The sequence below is a fragment of the Corvus hawaiiensis genome, chromosome 9, assembly GCF_020740725.1.
Source record: "Corvus hawaiiensis isolate bCorHaw1 chromosome 9, bCorHaw1.pri.cur, whole genome shotgun sequence".
Lineage (NCBI taxonomy): Eukaryota > Metazoa > Chordata > Aves > Passeriformes > Corvidae > Corvus > Corvus hawaiiensis.
This window is the reverse complement of record NC_063221.1, coordinates 12,923,075-12,945,221: the sequence shown is the minus strand read 5'-3', so window position 1 is coordinate 12,945,221 and position 22,147 is coordinate 12,923,075. Positions and strand designations below refer to the sequence as shown.

At 37.9% G+C, this 22,147-nt stretch overlaps 1 long non-coding RNA gene across 1 annotated transcript; it reads right to left on the bottom strand.

Moving 5' to 3' along the window:
• Window positions 1-272: 272 nt before the first annotated feature.
• On the bottom strand, window positions 273-20,152 carry LOC125329910. Its single transcript, XR_007205304.1, has 3 exons — window positions 20,051-20,152; window positions 16,617-16,704; window positions 273-405 (listed from the first exon to the last, which is right to left on the bottom strand). It is a non-coding gene; the product is annotated as an uncharacterized LOC125329910 (long non-coding RNA).
• Window positions 20,153-22,147: the final 1,995 nt, after the last annotated feature.

Genomic DNA, 22,147 nt, shown 5'->3' with positions numbered 1-22,147 from the left:
GATATAAAAATCCTGAAGGAAATTGACTACATAAAATGCAATTTAAAAAACACAATAATTTCAAGCATCTTCCCTTTGAAGTAATTAATAAAGGTTTTGCCTTTACATTTCTCATGGAGTAGATTTCAGAACTAAAACAAGGTTTTGCAAACTAATTCAATTGCTCTACCTCTTGTATGAAAGAAATATTCTGTATACTCCTGCCCCTATCTAAGCACTGTGTAGCTGTTTCTTAGCCATTTTATATGCACCTGTACTCACCAGACCAACATGTATCTTACACTTGACAATTACTGCCTTTCCGAATCCATAATCCCGTGCTGTTGCTAAGGGAAGCCAAAGGTCTGTTTTCCCAATGAGCAGCTTTTGCACATTTTAACAGGTTCCAGTACACTTTTTCTCCCACTAGGAATAAAAAAAAAAAAGCATTCAACAAGTGTTGGAAGAGAGCTATGCAGGACACAGCAGGAACAGTTACATTCATGCATATTTTCAAATAGCTCAGTTAAAATGTATTAAACAGAGTTTAAAATGTTCCCAGTTGTTTCTGTGAAGGTGTAATATTTGTTGTTTCAAAACCTGGGTTCAACTTTTTTTTGCTGTTGTTTTTTTAATCAGGCACCAGATTTTCAACAGAAGTGTGTATGCCAGAACATTACAGCCAAAACCCCAAAAGACTTCAACTTAGGAACGCTGCCACAACACATCAACATCATTGCATTGATCATTTTCATATTCTCCTAGTGGAAGAAGCTAGTACTTTTTAAAGGATGCAGCTGAGAAGGCAACCTGACTCAGAGATGAAGCTGTTGAGCTGCAGTGATTGAGAAATAGGAAAAAGAAAGCAAAATGCACTATTTTTCAGAAATATCTTTGAGCAGTTCATTTTTATTTGGCAAACTATTCAAAATTAATCAGGAAGAGCTTATTCTAGGTCTATATTAAGATAAAGATTTTTAGTTGTGGTTAATTGTGTTTTAGTTGTGTTGTTTAGTTGTGTTAGAGCATGTTTGTTATTATTCTTTAAAAAACTGCAATTAGTGCTGAAGATAAAATATATCTTAACAATTACTAACATGTTGAATAAAAAACTGTCTAGGAGCCATAAATTAAGTAGTTAAGCTTTCAGGCAGCTGCAGTTCATGTTACTCTAAATAAATTTTTAGATCAAACTGGAAATCATCTCCTGGACATGTTTCTTACCCATGCCATGAAGAGAGGTCTGGATTGGCAATGCTGGCAGATTTCAGTACAGAGGCAGCACCACTGACACTTTCGAATGAGGTCTCCCTGAGCTACATTCCGAGCCCAGCAAGGAGGAGCAGTGAAGGCAGGGTCTGGCAACCCAGCTATAAAAATTACTACTGGCTGGGACCAAACCATATCTAAACTGCATTGGCAGTTTTATTACAACTAATAAAACTTTAATTAGCTTTATTTCCCTAATTTATTTCCCATGATTTAAACCACTGGTCTGTGTTAGGACCCTGAAAGGGATCACTGCAGTTCATCTGAAGAGAGCCTTTCCACTTGCAATACCATGGCAGTGCTCAAATACCCAAGACAGCATTCTAAAAACTCAACACGAAGAAGCTAAATGTCTTTAAGTCTCTCTTTTTAAATTTAACATTATATAAAATTTCTTTTGAAAAATTTTGACCTTAGAGCAGAAACAATTGAAGACATTCTAGGTAAACATTCCAGCAAATATTACAAAGCCAGATTTTACACAAAAATATTTGTCACTATTTCTCCCTTTGGTATAGTTTGATGCACCTCTTTGTTCCCCGACATGGCAAGAAGGTGTAGTTACCAACATGGATGAAACAGTTACATCAGAAGATACAAACCCCAGGTCTTATTACAGTATTTAGCATTAACTCAATTAAGCAGTCATTAGGGAACAATGCCCTTAACAAAATTAGCTCATTTTCACAAACCCCAGCACAGAAAGCAGATTGCAACTTTTCTTAAGTTCTGCAATAAAATAAGCTGACTTCAGATATAGGATCATTTTCTTCTGGATCTGGCCGTTAGGGGCTGTACCTATCATTTATATCACTAGATGCTTGTTATTAGAAGAAATGCTTTAATATTAAGAGATATAAGGAAATTTAATTATTATTATTATTGTTATCTTATTGGCTTACTTTTGAAGACTTTTCAAGAAGTTTCACTAACTGCCTGAAGCAATAAATAAGGTAATTTTGTTACCATCTCTAAGTTGGTTTGGGTTTTTTTTATGATATCTTTCTTGAGATAGGATTTCACAGGAGTCTTGAGGAGCAAGTAAGATTTGAGATTTTTCTAACTACTCTCTGAAGTATTTTAAGCATTTTTCTCCCCATTTAAATTTATACCCCTTTTCCATTTAATTTCTAAATGGAAAGTGGCTACAAAAACATTAAAAAAATCATGAAAATGAAGTAATTGTCTTTGCAATTACTTGAGAACACCCCAAGTCAGAAAAGTACATTAAATACTGTAATGTAATTAATTTGCCTATAATTTAATGTAATCAAATTAATGTAATTAAAAATGTTAGCACTTAAGAGTGACAAATCACAAATTTCCTTATAAGTGCAATAATTACTCTCACTTATAAAACAAGCAGCAGTTCATTTGAGGGTGCCTGCACTTGTAAAGTCAAGACACTGAAAGCAGAAATTCAGCCTTGGATTCACACATGAGTATAACACTTGAGGACTCAATTTCCCTCAGCTCTCTAGTGTCTCCAAGTAGATTATCATTCAGCAAAAATGCTGAACTACTTTATGGTCACACATTTTGCCAAAAGAAATCTCAGCAAAAGAACCGTACATTTTATTTGGAAAGGGTAAGAACCAAGGTCATCTTGATCACAGATGGGAGAAGTTAAGAACTGCAAGTACTTGACTAGCACATCGACTACCAATGTGCATCTTTTTAAAGTACAAGCAAATCACGATGAGCCCATATAACCTTTGGATCTGAAGAACCTTCTTAACTTAGATTAAAACCTCACTTTGAAATAAAGGGAAAACAATCTCTTCTAATGTATCCATCCTCTGTTACTGCAAAAGTACATCCATGGACTTTAGCAGGCAACTGATTTTGCACTTATGCTTGGTTTTTAACCGTGACAAATGAGAACAATTTTCCCACTGGGGTAAAAGCTATGGAATTTGTAAGTCCTTTTGTTAGACTTGCATAACTGGATGACAAAGCAGTGCCTGGGTGCATACTTAGTTTTCTGGATCATCCAGAAACTCCCCAGTAGTCACCTACATGGGTGGGAATAGCCCAGCTGGAGACAAGAGTGAACTCTCAGCTGCCCCCAGGATAAATAACTGCTACAGGGGAATCTGCAGAAGGGACTTCTGATATGGACTGATTATTGTACCCTATGCAAAAAACCCAACAAATTAGGGATTTCTTTAAACAAACACTGCCCATGAGTGTCTAAAATGACACAGAAGGCAAATTGAATCATTTCCATCTTTGTGTGTCTGCAGCAAAGGAAAAGAGCATAAAACCTTCTCATTGAGGTGGCACTAAAAGCTTTCAGTGTCCTCCAAAATAGCTTGCTAGTTCCTTCAATATCATTGTTCTCCAGGAAACACAGCATGTCTCTGAACAAGGGCTATGAAGGGTTTTGCATGTTTAAAAGTATTTATTTATTGACAATGTGTTTCCTAAGTAACAATGTCCAAAAATGTACTTTGATTAATTCTTCTGCCTATACAAGACTAGAACATACTATATAAACATCTATTTGAGATGATACCATTTGATATAATACTGAACTAAAGAGAAAAAAAAGTATTTCTAGAGACATTTCCGGAGGAAAAAAAAAACCAACAAAGTAAAACAAAATAAAAATAGCCACATTTTCCCCGTCTTCATTTTACAGATAGATGTCAAATACTTTTAACCTTCATCGAACTGCATCTAAAAAAGATTGAGTGTAAACAAAGGTTAACTAAAAAAATTCACAAAAGGGAACACAAGCATTAGCACACTAGAAGCAACAAAGAGAACCAGGGACTGAATAAACTGAAAAATTAGTACTCATTAGACTCTTTTTTATTTCTACTCTATTTAAAAACAACATAAAGGAGATTTAATATATAACTTATAAAGCAAAATGACATAATCTAGGTTTCAGGGATATGACTAGACTGATTTTTAAAAATCCATCAATCTGCTAAAAGTGAAAAATATACTTAATTAGCACTTTAAAATCCTCTGTTTGTATAGATCTTTATAGTCCTTCATGAAACAAAAATGCTATTTTTATATAATGGTAAGAGAGCACATTTTTGGAAATTAATTTTCAAAATTTACAATATGATACTACTATAAGAGTAAATTTAGTGTGCTGAATATTTGGAGTGAAAAACAATACTTTGGTTTCAGATTGTTAGTGAGCCTCTTGCTCCAGTAGTTCTTATTTGCAATTCCCACATGAATCAAAACAATCATATTTCCAAAAGTCTATTTGGAACACACTTCCTGAAACTTGACTCATTGTCCTATGCATCTTCTACTCTGTAGATGCTAAGAGAGGTGGCAGAGGAATTCTCCTGTTTTTACAGCCGCCTGTGAAAGTCTCCCTTCTCACGCTAACCAGCTGGGAAAACGGTTTGAGGTTTTGTAAACTATCTCACAGGTGCAGGCTGTTTGTGTCTTTGTTTTCCACACTGGGAAAAATATTTTGGAAATGGGTGTTATGCTGTTCAGCCAATCCCTCTGAGAGGGGGATGGTCAAGCACCCCATGGTGTCATGCCACCCTTGCAAACAAAGCTATATAAGCTGAATTATACAATTAAATGGAGCCATTGCTGGCCTTTGAACCCGATCCTGAACCCGTGTCGTTCTTCACGCCGTCCTGCACACAACAGCGACACTATTCCTTTGATAAAACTCCGGAAAACACTTTTAAAAATTGCTAATTTCTGTTTAATGCCACCTTACGAACTGTCACATTGAATTTAAATTTTCTGGGCATGCTGCTGCAGCTGTAGCATACCAAATGCCGGTGCTACCAGCACTGCAAGATTAAGTTCCTGAAGGATTATTTCAGCCAGAAGCACCACACCTTTCTGTATCCACTACATTTGCCAGAACAATTTTCTTATCTTTCTCAGTCCAAACTGGACTTCAGACTGAACACCAACATACCTTTTCAAAACCGATATTGTTAGTTCTAACTGTTCCACAACATCAGGCTCAGGTTATTATTTCTAAGAAACATTCATCTTCCTCCATAATGGTGATTTTATCAAACTATCTGAATGCTTTACATCTGATGCATGCACCCTCTATAGTAAAAATGCATTCTTTTTTGTCCCCTGATTGGAGGAAGGGACAAAGAAGTTAAGCATTAGATGTAATAAAATGCCTACAAAACAAAGAATTAAATAAAGATATGTAAAAAAAATCTGGAGCCCTAAACATGGTACTGAGGTTCTCAGCAGAGAGCAATGTAAGAACATGGCAGAATTCACTTTTGATTGCCCTGCAGATGCTGAGCTGCCTAAACACTATTTTCCTCAGCAAATAAAGACAGAGTGATACCAAGTGTCCTACCCCTGAAGAGGAAGCATCTCTTAGCTCATATCCACATTTCCTCTAAAACAAGATGCCTACTCACTTCTATTCTTTTAAAAAACTGAAGGAAGTTCAGTCTGCCTTTTGCTTGACTTTTTCCAGGTGACAGCTCTAAATCTAACAGAACACCCATGCAGGAAATAGGAGCATGAGAACTCATTTCCTCTGTTTTTCTAAGAAAATACAATAGCAAATATCTTTCTGTCATCTAGCATAGCTTGGGTGAGGGAGATTCAGATTTTTCTGCTGAACTGAAAAAGCAGATGACAAGTAAATGTGAAATTGTTTCCATATCCTGAAATGCATTTGTTGTCATACACAGGATTGGTTTGTTCTTGTAGTTTTGCCTGGGTGATTACAGAAAAGTAGGAGAAGGACAAAATACATTAATGCCTTCTTCCACAGAGACTCTGCCACAGCAAGCATGAAAAAATACCTACTGAGAGTCTCCTGCTTTAGCCACAAAACATATTAAATCTTCTCTGAAGCTGAGTGGTCCTAAAGGAATGCATCCAAACAGAGTATGTTATACTTAGTCCTTTAACACTGGATCCGAGGTAAGAGTGGTTGAAGGGAGTACTCCGGTTCTCAGGCTGCCAGACAGGACAGCTCCTTTTTAATTTTTAACTTGCTAATGCCAGTAGTTCTCTCACATCCAGCATAAATATGACTGGTGTGGCCTTGTCCATATGACTTGTGTCATTGCCAGCAGAAGGCCATAGGTTTGCATTGTCCTGGAGAGCAGAGCCCCAGGAGCTCTCTGGGCTTTGCATTGGGCAGAGCTGACTGGGACTTGTCCCATCTCTGGTGGTCCTGTGCCTGTGGTCTCCCTGGCTGTAGCCATGACTGAAGGAGATCTCCACCCTTCCTGAGGTACATTATACATTTTTAACAGAATAATCCTTTTGAAGATGAACATTCTTGTATTGGGAAACCAGTGAAAGCAAGTTAAAAAATTTTTGTTTTGATTTTCCCATGTCTCCTGGGAAAAGAAAGGAGGAAAAGAGGTGAATTTCAGTTTAAATGTCAGATCTGTGTTCAGATTCTATTTTCTGTTCAAGAACACAAATTACAAGAAGTGGGGGGAAGATCTACAAAATGTCTTTGCATCAACTTGGTTTCCATTGAAAATTTACCGGAGAGGAAAACTTAAATTCCCTTTTGCCATGAAATTATTGTTGAAATGTGCCATCCCTCTTCCTAACAACTAGAGCAACTTCAAACTTCCAAGTAGGTCTTTTAAAAGTTTCTCCAATAAAACTCTACAGTGGCTTGAAAGACATGCTGTTCAAAATCACAAAAGACGGGTCAGAACTGGTGATGTCCAGACTTTGGGGCAAGAGTTCACCCCTTCAATGCAAGAAATGCCATGCAGACCTGCTGTCTTCTCATCACTGCATCAGGTGCTAAGATATATCTGACACGGCAGTTTCTGGGTCTCTAGATGGTTGTTAGATTACCATAATGAAAGTAAGAATCATGGTATGTCTTGTATCCTAATGATAGGTTAAAGTGATACAAAAGCCTTCTTTTTCATAAGATGTGACAGTCATTTATCACATATTCTGAACACAATAGCATTGCTGTCATTGTGATAACGAGGTGCCTTATTACCACTGAGTGTTGAAAAACGCTGGTAACACTGTAAAAAACCTTTAAACAAGGAATTTTCATGCAAGTAATACTGTCTTACTATGATTTTGAAAGCTTCACTGTTACGACTCTGCAAAGACAGTTAATTGTGAGATGCTCTTAACCATAAAATATGCCAACTGAATTTTAAAAATGTGACATAATTACTCTCTATTTCTGCTGCTTTTTCTGACACTCAGATGATTTGTCAGATTTTAATCTGAGAGCACAAGCTGCCTTTGGAGAGGTAGGACAGAGGAGATAATTTTCTATATTTTAATCCAGAGCAGCCTGGCTGGCAATGGCCCAGGCAGCCTCCAGGCCCTTCCTGAAAGAGTTGCCCTTGCAGCTGGGGGGAAGAAGTGTTGCAGCTGTCTCTTCATGCATGAGAGCTGCTTATGTAGCTGGCAACGATGAACTGTGCTGCTAAATCAAGTATTTAGGATATGGAATTAAGTTGTCCCTCTAATGATTTATGTGCGATGTTATCTCTAATTTAATACATCTTAAATTCCTTGTGAACTTAAAATACAGTGTACTTCCAAATTACTCAAAAGACTGTTCTGTTAATTAAGAGCTACAGACCAATATAATGGGCTAACTTAGGGCTGGACAATTAGCTTTACACTATTATACAAATGGAGTTGTGTTAAATGAGCGAGAAGAGCACAGTATTTTGTGGTACATTGACACCCCAATCTATTTTCAGTGATCCTGCTGTAATATTGTGTTCAGTGAATTTACTGTAGATTTATGCTGGTATTAATTAAGATCAGAATTTGGACTTTGAGTTTCAATCTACCTTGGTTTGTGTGCGTGTCTCATTATAACTGAGCATGAACTGTTACTAAATTATTTCTATTATACAGGACTTGCAAAAATGCTTGCAGTTCAGGTACAAATTTTTACTGTTCTGCATTCCTCTGAAAGTATTAAATGATGATTGAATATTTTATTCTTGCTCACACTTGGAAAAAACTGTCCAAAAAAAGAGAAGGAACATTCAGAGAGGGGTAATTTCTCACTAGAAAGTACTTGGTTTCTTTTCCTTGAGCTCAATCCTATCCCTACTAACATAAACTGATCATCCTTGAAAGTAGAACTAATGATGTCTTTTCAGTGTTTAAAAATGTTACACAAATATTTCACTCTCATCTCTTTTTTTCCCATTGAAAATAAAAACCAAATTGTGTCATGAATTTTAAGTGAATTGAAACTCAGAAAACAAAATAAGATTTAGTATTATGGACTAATTTGGCATGCTAGTTTGAACTTGTCAAATGCAAGATCAAGCTTTTAAAATCGTATTTTATTAGTGTAATTTTTATAAGCTTTCAACTACCACTAAGAAAAAGATCTTTCTGCTACAGGATAAGTTTAAATAGTTTCCAGCCATGGTATAGGATTTTTATGGAAGTAGCTCATCATCAGAGGAAGCAGAGGCAAGGCATATTTCATTTCACAACGTTGCAAGTCTCTGGCAAGTATTCTTGACCTAAAATATGGTGGCTTAGATAAAAATAAAGACAGCAAGCAACACTTCTATCCATTTGCAACCTTTAGGAAAGTAGTTGTCATGACTTCCCTGGCAGATTTTTAGTTGGTTTCATGTCTCAGAAATCAGGATCCTGGTCCTGCCCAATGCTCGAGAGTGATGGTCTGGGAGGCTGCTCCCAGGCACACAAGGGGTAGCACTGCAGCTTGGTTTCCCAAGCAAGATCCCAGGTCCCACATTTTCATTTTGCCTCAAACTGTCCACATCATAGATTAAATTACCTCACAAAAGAGAAAAAAGAAAGGAAGAACTAACACCTAAGGTTTAACTTCTCCGTCAGTACTGGCCACATAGGCAAACTAGCATTAGCAGGAAAAAGTATGAGAACCAGCATTTCCAGGGTCTATCTTATCTTGATATGTTGTTACTTTGAACGGCCACACACTCCTGCCTCTTCCCACAACACTGCCTCAGCATGGAGCCCCTCGGCTGGGCCCCTCATCCTCACTGGCAGTACCCTGCCACACACTGCCAAGGGCTGGAGTTTCTTTTAAAAAGGGCAGCTAGTGAGGGAATTGTTAGTGCTGAGGAAAGGCTCAGCCTGCAATCCCTGGGATATTTTTGGTCCCTACTCTTGGTTCTCTTTAACACTTTATCAAACTATTTGGTATCAGGAAACACTGAGCTACTTAGAAAGCATTCAAAACAGTACATGATCATTGCTTGCAGTGCTGTGCTGCTGAAGGGAGCAGAGTCCAATCTGTACTTGGCACATTATTCAAGCAGTATTGCTGAAGTTGGAAGAAAAGGATTTAATTTCTTTCCTTAGATAAAGGAAAGAATGTTAACACACAATATAGATACAGTCAGAAACATCAACAAGAGTATGCATTCACATTTCCCTTTAAGCTGAGTTTAGAAAAAAGGCTGAAACAAAACTTTACAGTTAAAAACCTAGAAATTGTCTTTTCTGTCAGGATATCAAGAGAGCTAAATATATATTATTTCTAAAAGTTTGAAGCACACCAAAGTGCCTTGATTACAATGATGACTTTCCCTGTGATGTGGAAGACAAAGGCCACGCAGAGGTCACACCTGCACAGGTACAGCAGTGACTGCACATCACCTCAGCCACTGCACAGCACACACAGACTGAGGCTGATTCACAAAGAGCAATTTCGAGCAGTGCTTGTACTTTCCACACAGTGCAAAGCAGAATTCAGTCTTGGCTTAGAAGCTCTATCAAAAGTTTGCATCACTGTGAGCTGCCATGTGGCCTTTAACCCCCCTTTACCATCCAGACACTTAGACATCCTCAGAGCATGAGCTGGATGCACATACAGTAGATGTTTGCTCAAACTAGGAGCTATTATTATAGATATCATATTAAAATGTTAATTATATATTATTAGATGTTATTGAGATATTATTATACTTATTAATCATTCCCTTGAAATCTATGGAGATATAAACATGAAATAACATAGATTACTTTAGACCATAGATTATGCTTTTGGATGCAGTTTCAAAGCCACAGATCAATAATTTTAAACCCAACCAATCAACTAACTAAAAAACAATTCTACAGGAATAATATGACTTCTAGAAACCAGGGCTCAGTTGCCATAGGTAATCATACCTATCCTAAGTGAGCAATATTAAGTGCTGAATCATGTTTAACCAGGAAATGTGAATTTATAACATAAATTTCATTTTTCTAAAAAAATAACATCCAAATTTTGAAAACAGATGAAAAAAATGAAATCAAAATCCAAACACTTTTCTTTTTCAATTGACCAATAAGAAAGACCAACCTCACATAAATTCGATGCAGTTGTCTTTAATAATAAAGAATATATGAGGTAATTTTCCTGAAACAAAGAAAAACTCAAATCAGCAAGATTTTTCCTAATACTGTGTCTCTCACAGTCAGCAATAAGGCTCAAAACAGCCCCTTCTTTTCCATCTTGTTTTGAAACATGGCACTGATGCTGTCAATTCCCCATTACTCTATCTGCCTCCCAGAACTCCCTGCTGTTTTCCCTCATAAACACATACATTTTTAATCAGCACCTAAATCACATGTTTATTTTATCAGTCTCCAGACCATGCAGTTCAGTCTCAGTTCAACCCTAACACTTTGTATTCTGGACAAGATTCATGAGAGTTTTCAGCTATCTTTTACAGAAATGGTTGGGTATCCCTGTGCAGATATAGCATATGACAGCAATCAACATATCCCCCTTCTCTGCCATTGATACCCTGGTCATTATATCCCCACATCTTCCACCCAGTGGTGCTGAGGTTTCAGACGCTTGCAGTGATACAGGCAGATCAAGGAGTGACTTTTCCATCTGCCATCCCTACCACAGGATGCTATTTCTTCATTCATGCCCTTCTCTCTGTACGACTCCACAACTGATGGGATATCACAAAGCCATGAACCAGCAGTCAGAGATCGAGGAAGGGACAGAAAGGAAAATCAGCAGTGGGAGATCCTCAGTTTGACACTGCTGCCAAAGGTTTCCAGCTACAGCCTGGAGCATGAGCAGCACGAGCAGCATGCTGCACACCTTGACTAAAGGAAAAAGATATTGCACTTCCCACCACAAAGATACAAAAAGCCAGCTTGATTTCGGCCCATTCTTACAGTCTAAGGTAATTTTGATGTTTTAAACAATACTAGGTAGCAAAAGGCATGCTAAGGTCAAACCCACAGAACAGCAGTTTCCTGCCCCACATCTGTGATACTCTCTCCTCATTAGCTAAGGATTCAATCAGAAACTCTTAGAGCAAAGAACCAGTTTATTGCTGATCCTCATGAATCAGTAGAAAAGGCTACATAGCAGAAAATGGGTCTGTAAGTCCTTATGCACACCTAGCAAAGACATTTACCAAAGCCATTTACTTCACAAGTTATAATTTAATTTCCTCTTAGGGGTGAAACACTATCAAGGTGATTTCAGCTAGACTACACAGTACCTCTTCTTTTAAATCAAGTTTGTTTTCCATATTAACTGAAGTGATAAAAACCATAAAGAAAGCCAAACTCTCTAACAAACTAGTAATGGACTTCAAGCTTACAAAGAGCTTAAAATAACTAGAGGTTGTTCTTCCTTCCCATCAAATAGACTTCACTAGCAGGTGAAAAGGAAAATTAAATCAATGCAAATGTGCCCAGCTTTCAAAAACAACAGCAAAAATATATTGTTCCCTCTCCTGTTTGTGTGTATGAGGGATATGTACTGACTTCATGGAATTACTCCAGCAAGCTGTGAATGATGATGCATGAAATGAAAAAATCTCAGTCCAGTGCACAGGAAGAATACAGAGAACAGCAGGCTGTCAACAATATACTTTTTAGAGGAGAATGGATATATACCACACCCTCCTTGGACCCAACTGCTGAATTCATTCAACTCATGGTATCATAAGTGTAAGGAAGGGGCACTTCCAGGTACCCATTGGACACATTCCAGTTCAGCTAGACATCACTGAATAATTAATGAAAAATTCATCTTTTATCTAACTAATAAAAGATCTGTCTCAATTGCAGGCAGTTGTAAATAGAGTCAGTGAAGACTCATGACAGTCTGCCATTAGATTACTGGTCAGAACAAAATATCCATTCATGATCTGTATTCTCCACATCTCTATTTTACTCATCTGTTTGATTGCAAGAACAGGCAAATTCTAGATAACAGAGAGAAATTAAAAAACCCTTTTTGCAATCCTCCAGCCACTGACTACAGCCTCAGTCAGGGTACAAAGCCCCACCTCATCTAAAAAATTAGCTCATCAAGAATATATACTTTCCAGCAGCCAGGCATCACACAGAAGCTTCAAATTCCAAGAAGATATGGCGTATTTGTTCCTGCAAGTCCACTCTCCACGAAGCAAGATTACTTATTACTAAAGTCCTGAAAAAAACAAGGTAGGCCGCTTTAAATGCATTCAATTAAAAAAAGAAATTAAGCAGAAAGCCAGCCATGCCTATGTAAGATGAGAGATTCCAAAGCAATGACACTGAAAGAGGCACACCAGCGTTTTCATTCAGAAAGGGAGGAGTTGTGTCTCTTTGCCTTTTTTGGAGTGTAATGTCTTCTGGAGATAGAGCTGACCCTGATACCATGGGGCTTCAGCACAGCTGATCTTTGTGCAGGCTGCCTAAAGGGATAATAAAAGGTTCCCTGTATGTCCATGTTACAGGTACACAGGGAGTGCTGGGTCTGGAAATTGTGTGATTAGGGGCAGGTTTAGAGCAGCTGACAGCAGAGGTACATTTCTGCTTTGGTTTGGAAGGAAATACACAGGAATGCTCACTGACTAAACATAAACATTTCTTTTAGGAGAAAAACTATATTGTCATACTACTTGAGCATTCAGAAATTACACAGCCTTCCAGAAAAGATTCAACAATGTATGCCAAGTACAACCAGGGACACCACGAGGGTACAGAGGACACACATGTAACTAACTGCAGATCCAACTACCTTGTGTAAGAGGGCACAGAGCTAATCAGCATATCATTCAGTGTGCAAACCTCTGCCAGGGATGTGCAACAAGACACACATAAACAGCACTGCTTGAAAAGCCAGGCAGATGATTTCCACTACAACAAATGTTTCCTATTATTTCCATGCATTACATAACGAATTTAAAAAGAAAAAGTAAATTATTATTAACTTACGTTACACATTACACAGAAAATAGCAATGAAAAAGAGTTCTAAAATTGTTGGTGTTTTTATTCTATATAATAAACACTTTCTGAAATTTCCACATCATTTTTGCCCTGCTTGCAAATCAGATAACGTATCACCTCTCAGGAAATTTGCCAACAAATTTCAAAGGCACAAAACTGTTTCTATAGAACTAGTCCAGTCTCAACCTTGCGTGACAATAAAATTAGCTATCAGTTACCAGTCCTGTTTAAGACAACTTAAAGGATGGAAAAGCTCAAAATAATTGAAAAAATGCACAGATAAACAAACAAGCTCTAGACAGGAGTCTTTAAAAATATTACTAATGGAAAGTGTTCTCCTGATATCTTCCCATATATTACTGGTAAATAAGATATGCGTAGAACCCCGTTATACACCCCATTAAAAATGATTCTACTGCATTAAAATAACAGTCCTTTCTCTCCTGGTTGAGATTGATGAGAAAGTGTTCTGCCTGATGATCGTGGTCATTACTGTGCAACCCCTTCAGGGCTCCTGTGACATCATCCATCAGTTTGTTTTTACAGACCTGTCGAAGATGCTAGAGGAGGGCCTGAAGTTGGAATTTATCTGCTGCACTTTTTTTCCCCTTGAAACACTGTGATAGAGTATCTGTCAGAAGTCAGAACTTGCTAAAAATTTTATCAAATGAGATAAAAGAATACCACCCATGAGTTTCACATTTCAAGTGAGTATCAGATTACTAAGCATGTACAAGATAAACAATGGAGAGTCAACCTCCACTTTACTGAGACTTAAAAAACATACTTAGGGCCAAAGGAACTTGAAATATGGGCTTAATTTTTTGTACACTTGATAGAACAATTTTTGTAAAAATATAGAAACACAAGCACCAGATGGAGAGGTGTCATTCTTTTTACAACTTCTTCATCAGCCCCTCACATTTCTTGAGAGAGGAATACGGTTGATTTCTACTTTCCACTGAGAAAGTGAGAGGACAAATCCTGGATGTCTGTTTAGTATATAATCTGCACCAGAAAAGAAGATGTAATTTATGCAGTCTAACTGAAGAATTAAACACTGTTAGCAAAGACTCATTATTGCTTCACCAAGAGTAACCATAATGATCGGTTTAGGCCCTGGCTGATACCTGTTTCTGCTCGAGGATGCAGATGAGTTCTCTGAAGACACTTTCTTCTTGGAGAAATTCTCCTTGCTTGATGATCAGGAGATAGTAGCACCTCCTGAGTTCAGTAGCACCTCAGTAAGGGCATTGGGACACCCTTCAGTCACATCTCAATGGAATATGCTTATTTAATGTTACAAAAGCATTAGAAACAGCAGACAACCATTAATTTTAAATTAACAAATTGAACAAAATAGAATATTCTACTGTGCTTTCCTATTTGGGGCTAGTTTGTATTTGCCTTTTTTCTTTGATTGGCACTAGTTAGGGCACAAGTTTGTGAAGTCCTGGGAACCTGCCACTGATTTCCAGTAGGGACACAATCTCCAAACATCTTTTGAAGCCAAAGCAGATGTAGAGCTTTAACGATGTGGCCGTAGGGCCCTGCTCTCTCCCTCTTGGCCAGGCTGTCCTGCCACTCCATTCCAAGCAGCCAGGCTTCTGACAGGAGACAGACAGCTTCCCTGGCTGTGTCACCAGAGTCCACCTCCAGGGAAGCTTCTCATCACTATCAGTGACTCTGGACAGTGTCCCAGTGCACTTCAGAAGCCTGACTGCTCAGCCTGTCAGGGAGGACTGGGGTTGTGGCCAAAGGCAAAAATCTAGAACTTTCCAGAACTTTCCTGGCACAAATTCGGCAAGCTTCAATGTCTGGCACAGATTTTCTTTTCTACTTTTTTTTTTTTTTTTGGCAGGAATTTGAACTACTTAAATGTTGTACTTCTCTTCTTGCATTGCTTTTGCCCAAGTTGTTTTAGAGGAATGTTTTCTGCAAGTATTAACCAAGTTGGGGTTTTTTTGCCGTAAAATAAGAGCAACACATTTAGCTAAAAAGTGGAGAAGTGAGAGGTAATAGAGGTTGTGAGGGTCAACTGAAAGATTGTTTTGTGTCACCTTGTTTTAAAAAACTAACATTTTTTGTACTACAAAACAGGAAAAGTTTCAAATAAGCTCCAGGCAGCTTTGTCTGTTATTTCTACTGTTTCATCCTCACTGTATACCCCACAACATCTCTGACATGATCATTATAGCTGGAGGTAGGTGAGGAGCAGAGTAGAAATAGATGGGACAGCAGAAAGTGGCCCAGCTCTTGTGCCTTCCCAAAGTATCATCACCTGTTGCTGCAGGCACAGGCTGGGTTAGACTGATAATTTATCTGACCCGTGTAGCAGAGAAAAAAACTAAACAAAACAAGCTGAATGGCCAGTCCTACCTAAAACGTTATTAAAACTTCGTGAAGTTGCAGGAATTCCTTCCTTTCCTTACTAACTGAGAAGTTCTAAGTTCAGCAAAGCCACACAATTTCTACTGAGCAAAGTTTACAGCGAAAAAGCAAACGTGGTAAATGTAAGCTAGGATTTTCCTCAAGCATGCTGTAGCCCAGAAAAAATAAACCCAAACATTTCCACCACTGTGATCTTGTCCAGTTGAATCTTTTGACCTTCCACATGCAGCAAAATAAAATAGTGTTTTCAGGGTTGTTTTTATTATTTTCACTAGTGAGTTCTTAGAGAGTTTCAGAGTACCTTAATTGCAATTTGTGAGCTGCCATTATAAGTTACTGACAGAAAGATTTTTGTTTCCTTTAACTGCATTCTCAGGATTTTGGTTAATCAGTTATTGATCCATTTAGATTTCCTATTCAACATCTGAAATGAATGAAAAGCATACTGTTTCAACTGCATTGTGCATGAAAATAATTCCAGTACACCTAAGCATTAAAGAGAAAACTGCAAAATTGTACTGCCTCAGATAATTTTCATATTTATTTCGGCAGCAATAAAGATAATTACTTGAACATTTAGAAATACCAGATGTGTCAAATTTTGAATCAATGTTTTAATCTAACGTGGCATTGACACCGCAATACAATAGTGCCACCAATTACTTTAGTAAGCAATTAAATACATGTAAAACATATGTATTTTCTAGAAATGAGAAATCAAGGCTATGGACGCTTAAATTCAAAAAAATCTTACAGATCAAGATATTAGCCAAATATAAAGTGGAACAGTGTATTTATTACCTTTTATAACAATTCTCCTGTCAGAGTCTGGCATCTATAATGAGCGGTCCCAAAGTTTTCTTGCTTTTTTAAAAGAAGCACTGATGAGCTGGAATTTCAGAAATTTTTCATTAGAATATAGAATAGCTTGGGTTAGAAGAGACTTTTAAAGATTATTAATCCACACACCCCCCCCCACAATGATTCAAGACATCTTCAGCTAGACCAGGTTGCTCAGAGCCCCATCCAACCTGGCTTTGAAAGTTTCCAGGGATGAGGCATCCACCATCTCCCTGGGCACCCTGTGCCAGTGTTTCATCGCCCTCATCACAAAAAAACCCCTTTTAATCTAGTATAAATCTATTATTTTTTAGTTCAAAACTATTGCCCTTTGTATTACTTACCATGTCCTGCTGAAAAGTCTGTCCCCATCATTTCTATAAGGCCCCATTAAGTATTGAAAGGCTGCAGTAAGATCTCCCCGAGCCTTTGCTTTTAATTCATTGTTATTACATAGGGAATCACTAGGATAAAATCCTAATGGCAACAAAGAATTTAGAGCAGAATAACTTGAAAAGTTAACATGATTAAATTTCCAAAGATCAACCCTAGCCCTAGTCAGGTCAGAATCAAAACTACTATCATCAGATATGAATTTCATCCTTACTGTTTGACAGCTCTGCAATATAGACTAAGAGCACCCCAACACATGCTATTTTTTGTAATGTCAAATCTACATCAGTCACTAATATGAATCTGAGAAACAGGAATCTTTTTGTTTTGTTTTGTTTAGAGATGTTTTACAAAATGTTTATGCCTAGCAGATTTTTTTTCTAGATCCCTTCAGAGCCAACAGTGTTTCCCTGACTTCTCTCAGCTTTGGATCAAGTATTTAGTGACCTACATCTCATCTAGTGCAACTAAACCAGCAAACTTATGACTACTATTACATGATTAAAATAGTTGGAGACTGTTTAGAATAACCCCCCCACACACACACTGAGATGTCTGCAGCATCAACAGTGATGCAAAACCTATGATACAAATAAAATTTTAACACGAAAGAGAGTTCAGAATACAACTGCCGCCCCAGATGTAAAAGATGTAAAAAATGTAAACCAGGAGTGGAGTGGGGTGGTGAAAATACTCAGAAAACACTTCTCAGTATCTCCAAGGTAAAGCATGTAGGGAAGTTAAGTGACAGAACAGGTCACATAGCACACGGAGAGAGGAATTCTACAAGAAAGGGTCAAATGGAAAGATCAAGCTGTTGTTCAGTAAACACAGAGGAATCAAAAGCAAACCATACTGAATGTGACATTTCACCAGTTCCAGTGCTTGAGTTGCATCCCCACCCTGCAATATGACCTTTTAAACAAAATGTGAAGAAATCAGAAATCTGAAGTAATAAAATCTTATACAGTGTAACAATTCATCAATTCCTTTACAAGTAACTGAAAATTGTGAACCACATACTACAGATAAACTGCATGGTTTGTAATAGCAGGATGTTCAGATATGGCCATTCATGTTCCTGCTTTAACTTTTAAAGTAGATTCTGTATAGATTTCTTACGTTGTAGACAGGCTAAAAACGGTGCCACCTGACCATATTCTCAAAGCCCTACAATTTCCCATTAAAGCCTCCTTACCTGTCTGAACTATAGAACTGCCTTGATACTATAACTGCCTTGATACAAAGGCTTATTATTGTCATCTAGAAGGCAAAATAAATAAGAAAATACGAACATAATTTCCTTTTAATATATTTACTCTTTCAGGTCTCAGCAAGCCGTACATCCACTATTGACTCTGTTATGGCAGTAGCTGGATTACACACTGCAGATTTACCATCCTCATCCATCAGGGAGCAGAACACCCTATTGTCATTCTAATAAAAGAAAGAATCACACACTCCTGTGTCAGCTTACAACTCCTCTTTGACACTAACAAGTCAACTATACTTAGCATACGCACAAGTGTAAATAATAAAAGTATTAGAGAGCGACACTTTTAAGACTGAAGGGGTTCTTTCATCTTTGACTTGCCACTCAACAAGATAATAAGATCTGAAACCACCTCTGCTGAAATTATCTACAAAAACAGTTCCTAACTCTTCTCAGGAGTTATTTTGGCATCAGAGGAGATAAATTATTGGAAAGAGGACCATAGTCTGCTGCATCCCAAATCAACAGAACTATTGAGTTGTATTATAGCTGCATACTGGGCAAAATTTCAGTACAAATTTACTTTTACCCAATTTAATCCCCTTAAAACCAGTTTAAACAAAAATCTCTAAAAAGACTGAGGAAAATACGGATGGGAGTTGCCAATTTTGAAAATACAATTTGAAAAATCTCGCACCAAATCTCAGTAGATGTTGGGGAGACTATCTTTTATAGCCAGTTCACCCAATCCAATGGTAAATGCATGCCATACCAATTAGGTGGACACAGAGGGGAAATTATTAAACCCCATGAATATTCCTACACTTTGCAACCTTAGACCCACTTTTCAGTAAGAAGAGAAGACAGTGAGCATGATCTTCCCAAAGCATGAGAGAAACAAAGGCAAAAGTTTGCCTAGACACAAACATTATCACCAAATTGCCAGCCCTGGGGTGTGGTGTTTACCTGAGGAGCTCCCTAAGAAGCTGCTCAGGAGCTGCACACTGGAGCACAGGCGAGCTCAAAGCTGCACAGGCTTCCCCTTGTGCTCAGGAAACACAGCAACATTTCATAACTGACAGAAAAGTAATGGTTTAGTAGTTCTGCAGCCTGAAGTCCAGGTTTGTGCTGTATTCATAAAAGGCCTGATGAGCCTTGGCTCAAGCTCAAGTTAGGCAAATCCCAGGTGGCTGATCCGCAGAGCTTTTGTACGGGTTTCATTGCAATTCACTTTTGGGTAGTTCCAGTCTCTGCTCACTCAGCTCTGCTTTCTGCTTCTTGGAGTTGGGTGAGTGGCTTATAGCCAAGAAATTCTTCACAGTTATGACTACTTAATTCCTTTGGGCACTTGGAATTCACATGCAAAGTATGCATGGACACATGCATGTGCACTCATTCCACAGGTGGGCATGTGCATATACTGCATGTTCACAGAGAAAGCCAAAGCTCTGAGCATCCGACAGAGTCAACATTTATAGGAACTCTGGCAATGCACAGGAAAATATAATTCTTTTTCTGATGATAAAGTCACATGCCAAATTTTGTGTTCCTATGAGTCTTCTCAGAATTGCTTTCACAAACTGCCTACAAGAGTTTAAAATCTAGTGGCATCTCAACCATGTGACTGAAAACCTTCAACATCTGGGCTTAATTTTTATAGCGATTTCAACCAATATTGTCCTGATGCAATTTTCAGGCTGCTTTAGCCTGTACATCTGTCAGTGACAATGTGGTCAGTCTAACGAGACGGTCAATTCAAGAACACCAGCTGTGATTAAGTTGTACCCACCTCTGAAAAGTTCCTGAGCCACTAGTCACAGGATATCTTGTAAACGTCCTTGCAACAGGTGGCACCATTCACTCTCCTGATATCCTGATGTGTTAATCCTGATTTCAGACAAGCCTGAGGAGAAAAATCAATAAGTAGCACTCATGCTCAAAGTATTGTCTCCAGCACTAAGTGTGCATAATTTTATCTGAAATGAAAATGTACTGGGGTGAATAACATTGAGAACAAAGTGGAGACAAGAAAATAGCTTTTTCTTATTGGTTTTGCTTACTGTGTTTCAGCAGGACTACTAACTCTGGTGTGTCTTATCCTTGGATCTTCCCTTTTCTCTTTCCCAAAATTCAATAAAAATACATTTTCTTTTAAAAAGTGTACTTTTAGAGGAGATTCTGTCCCCCCTGGCTGCTGCCTGGGGAGCTAAAGTTAGTGAACTGAGTTATTACCTTAATACTGACACTCCACACTAAATAAACTACCTGTCAAAAAACCCCTGAAAATTAATGCAAGAGGCAACCAAGAAACTTGGGAAATGCTGCAGCTGGAGGTTAAATGTGCCAATTGCAACTCCCTGGGAACCACTAGTGCAGTGTTTGGGCCCTGCTGAATTCTGGACTCAGCAGGAAAAAGGAACCAATCTAGTAAAAGTGCAAAGTATTACCCAGATTATTAGAACAATAGTAGGGGTGAAGATTATGTCAACAAGCCACTCAAAATCTGCCCCCGAATCACTCTGACAAGTTGGCTTCTCCATATGGTTACCCTGAGCATTCCCTGCTCTGAGGGCACTTCTCCAGGATAAACTTGCTCTGTAGTCTCCTGGGCTCCAGAGATGAGTGGGCCCACTTTAGAAACTTGCTGAAAACACAGAGATTCTTGCACTATTACCATCCTTCTACTGTTTGGTTTTTTTCCAGGCCCCTTCAGATGTGTTCCCGCAAAATTTTTGTACCTCAATAAGTGGCAGAAAAAACATAATGTTCAACCTACACATTTCCAGTTCCTTAACTGCAGCCATGTTTGAGCATAGTTACAGAAATTAAGAAACTAATACTACTTCAGTTATTCAGATATGAGCTAGAACTAGAAGGTCAAATCATGTGACTTTTGAAGACATAGCTAAAAAAAGTGTAGGGGAAAAACAGGGAGAGTTTTTGTTCTTAAACTCCTAAATAAAAAGGCCAGATCCGAGCTGCTTCCTTGCTGTCAGAGGCTGGCCCTTAAGTTTTTGCAAGTGTAGATACCACTTTTTTATTCATCACTACCCACCCTTGAGTCTTTTATATATATATATATATATATATATGTACAAGTCTACATTAGAAAATTGGACATCTTGCATATAAAAAGCGTATCAAGAAGGAATGACATTTTTGTGTAGAAGAGTGTAACTACTGGCAATTTAATTTAGAACAGTCCCTTTGAAGTCAAGTCCAGAATGTGATTGCAGTACAGGATTTTCTAGTTCATATCTCCTCTCTTTTTCTCCTTATTTCTCCTGTAGGTGTAGTACTTGCTGACTCTTATCTAGAACCTGAATGCCCCAAGGGAGAGAGAGTTTTCTAACTTTCTACCTTTTCATTTCAGGCACATTTTTTGCATTTCTCTAAAGACTATATATCTGCAAATATCATATCCTTTCTACCACATACTGAACTATTGAAAAGAAAATTGTCAAAAAAGAAAGATAATGTCACACAGATTCTGATTTAACAATTCGGGAACATAGTGGGGTTTTGTGTTTTGGGGTTTTTTTAGGAATACTTGACAGTTTTTCTTTGAGAAGACAAAGCAAAGGGACATCCTGGCAAACATTTCAAACTATAGTAAAGTTAGGGCAAGAATGGTTCTTCAAGAATCCAGGCAGGATTCTCATTATTCAGCAGAAAAAGAATGAATTCGTATCAAGGAGGTATAGAAATCTGAATTTAGCTCAGTTTACAGTGACTTTTATAAGAAGAAAAAACTAAGTTCCACCAGATAGAAAATTTGAAATTTCAATGCGAGGTGAAAAAATATGGCCTTACAACAAGATGGGCATGTATATTCCATTTTCATTAATAATTTTATTTTTCCAGATTTTTTGCATGGGTATTGCAA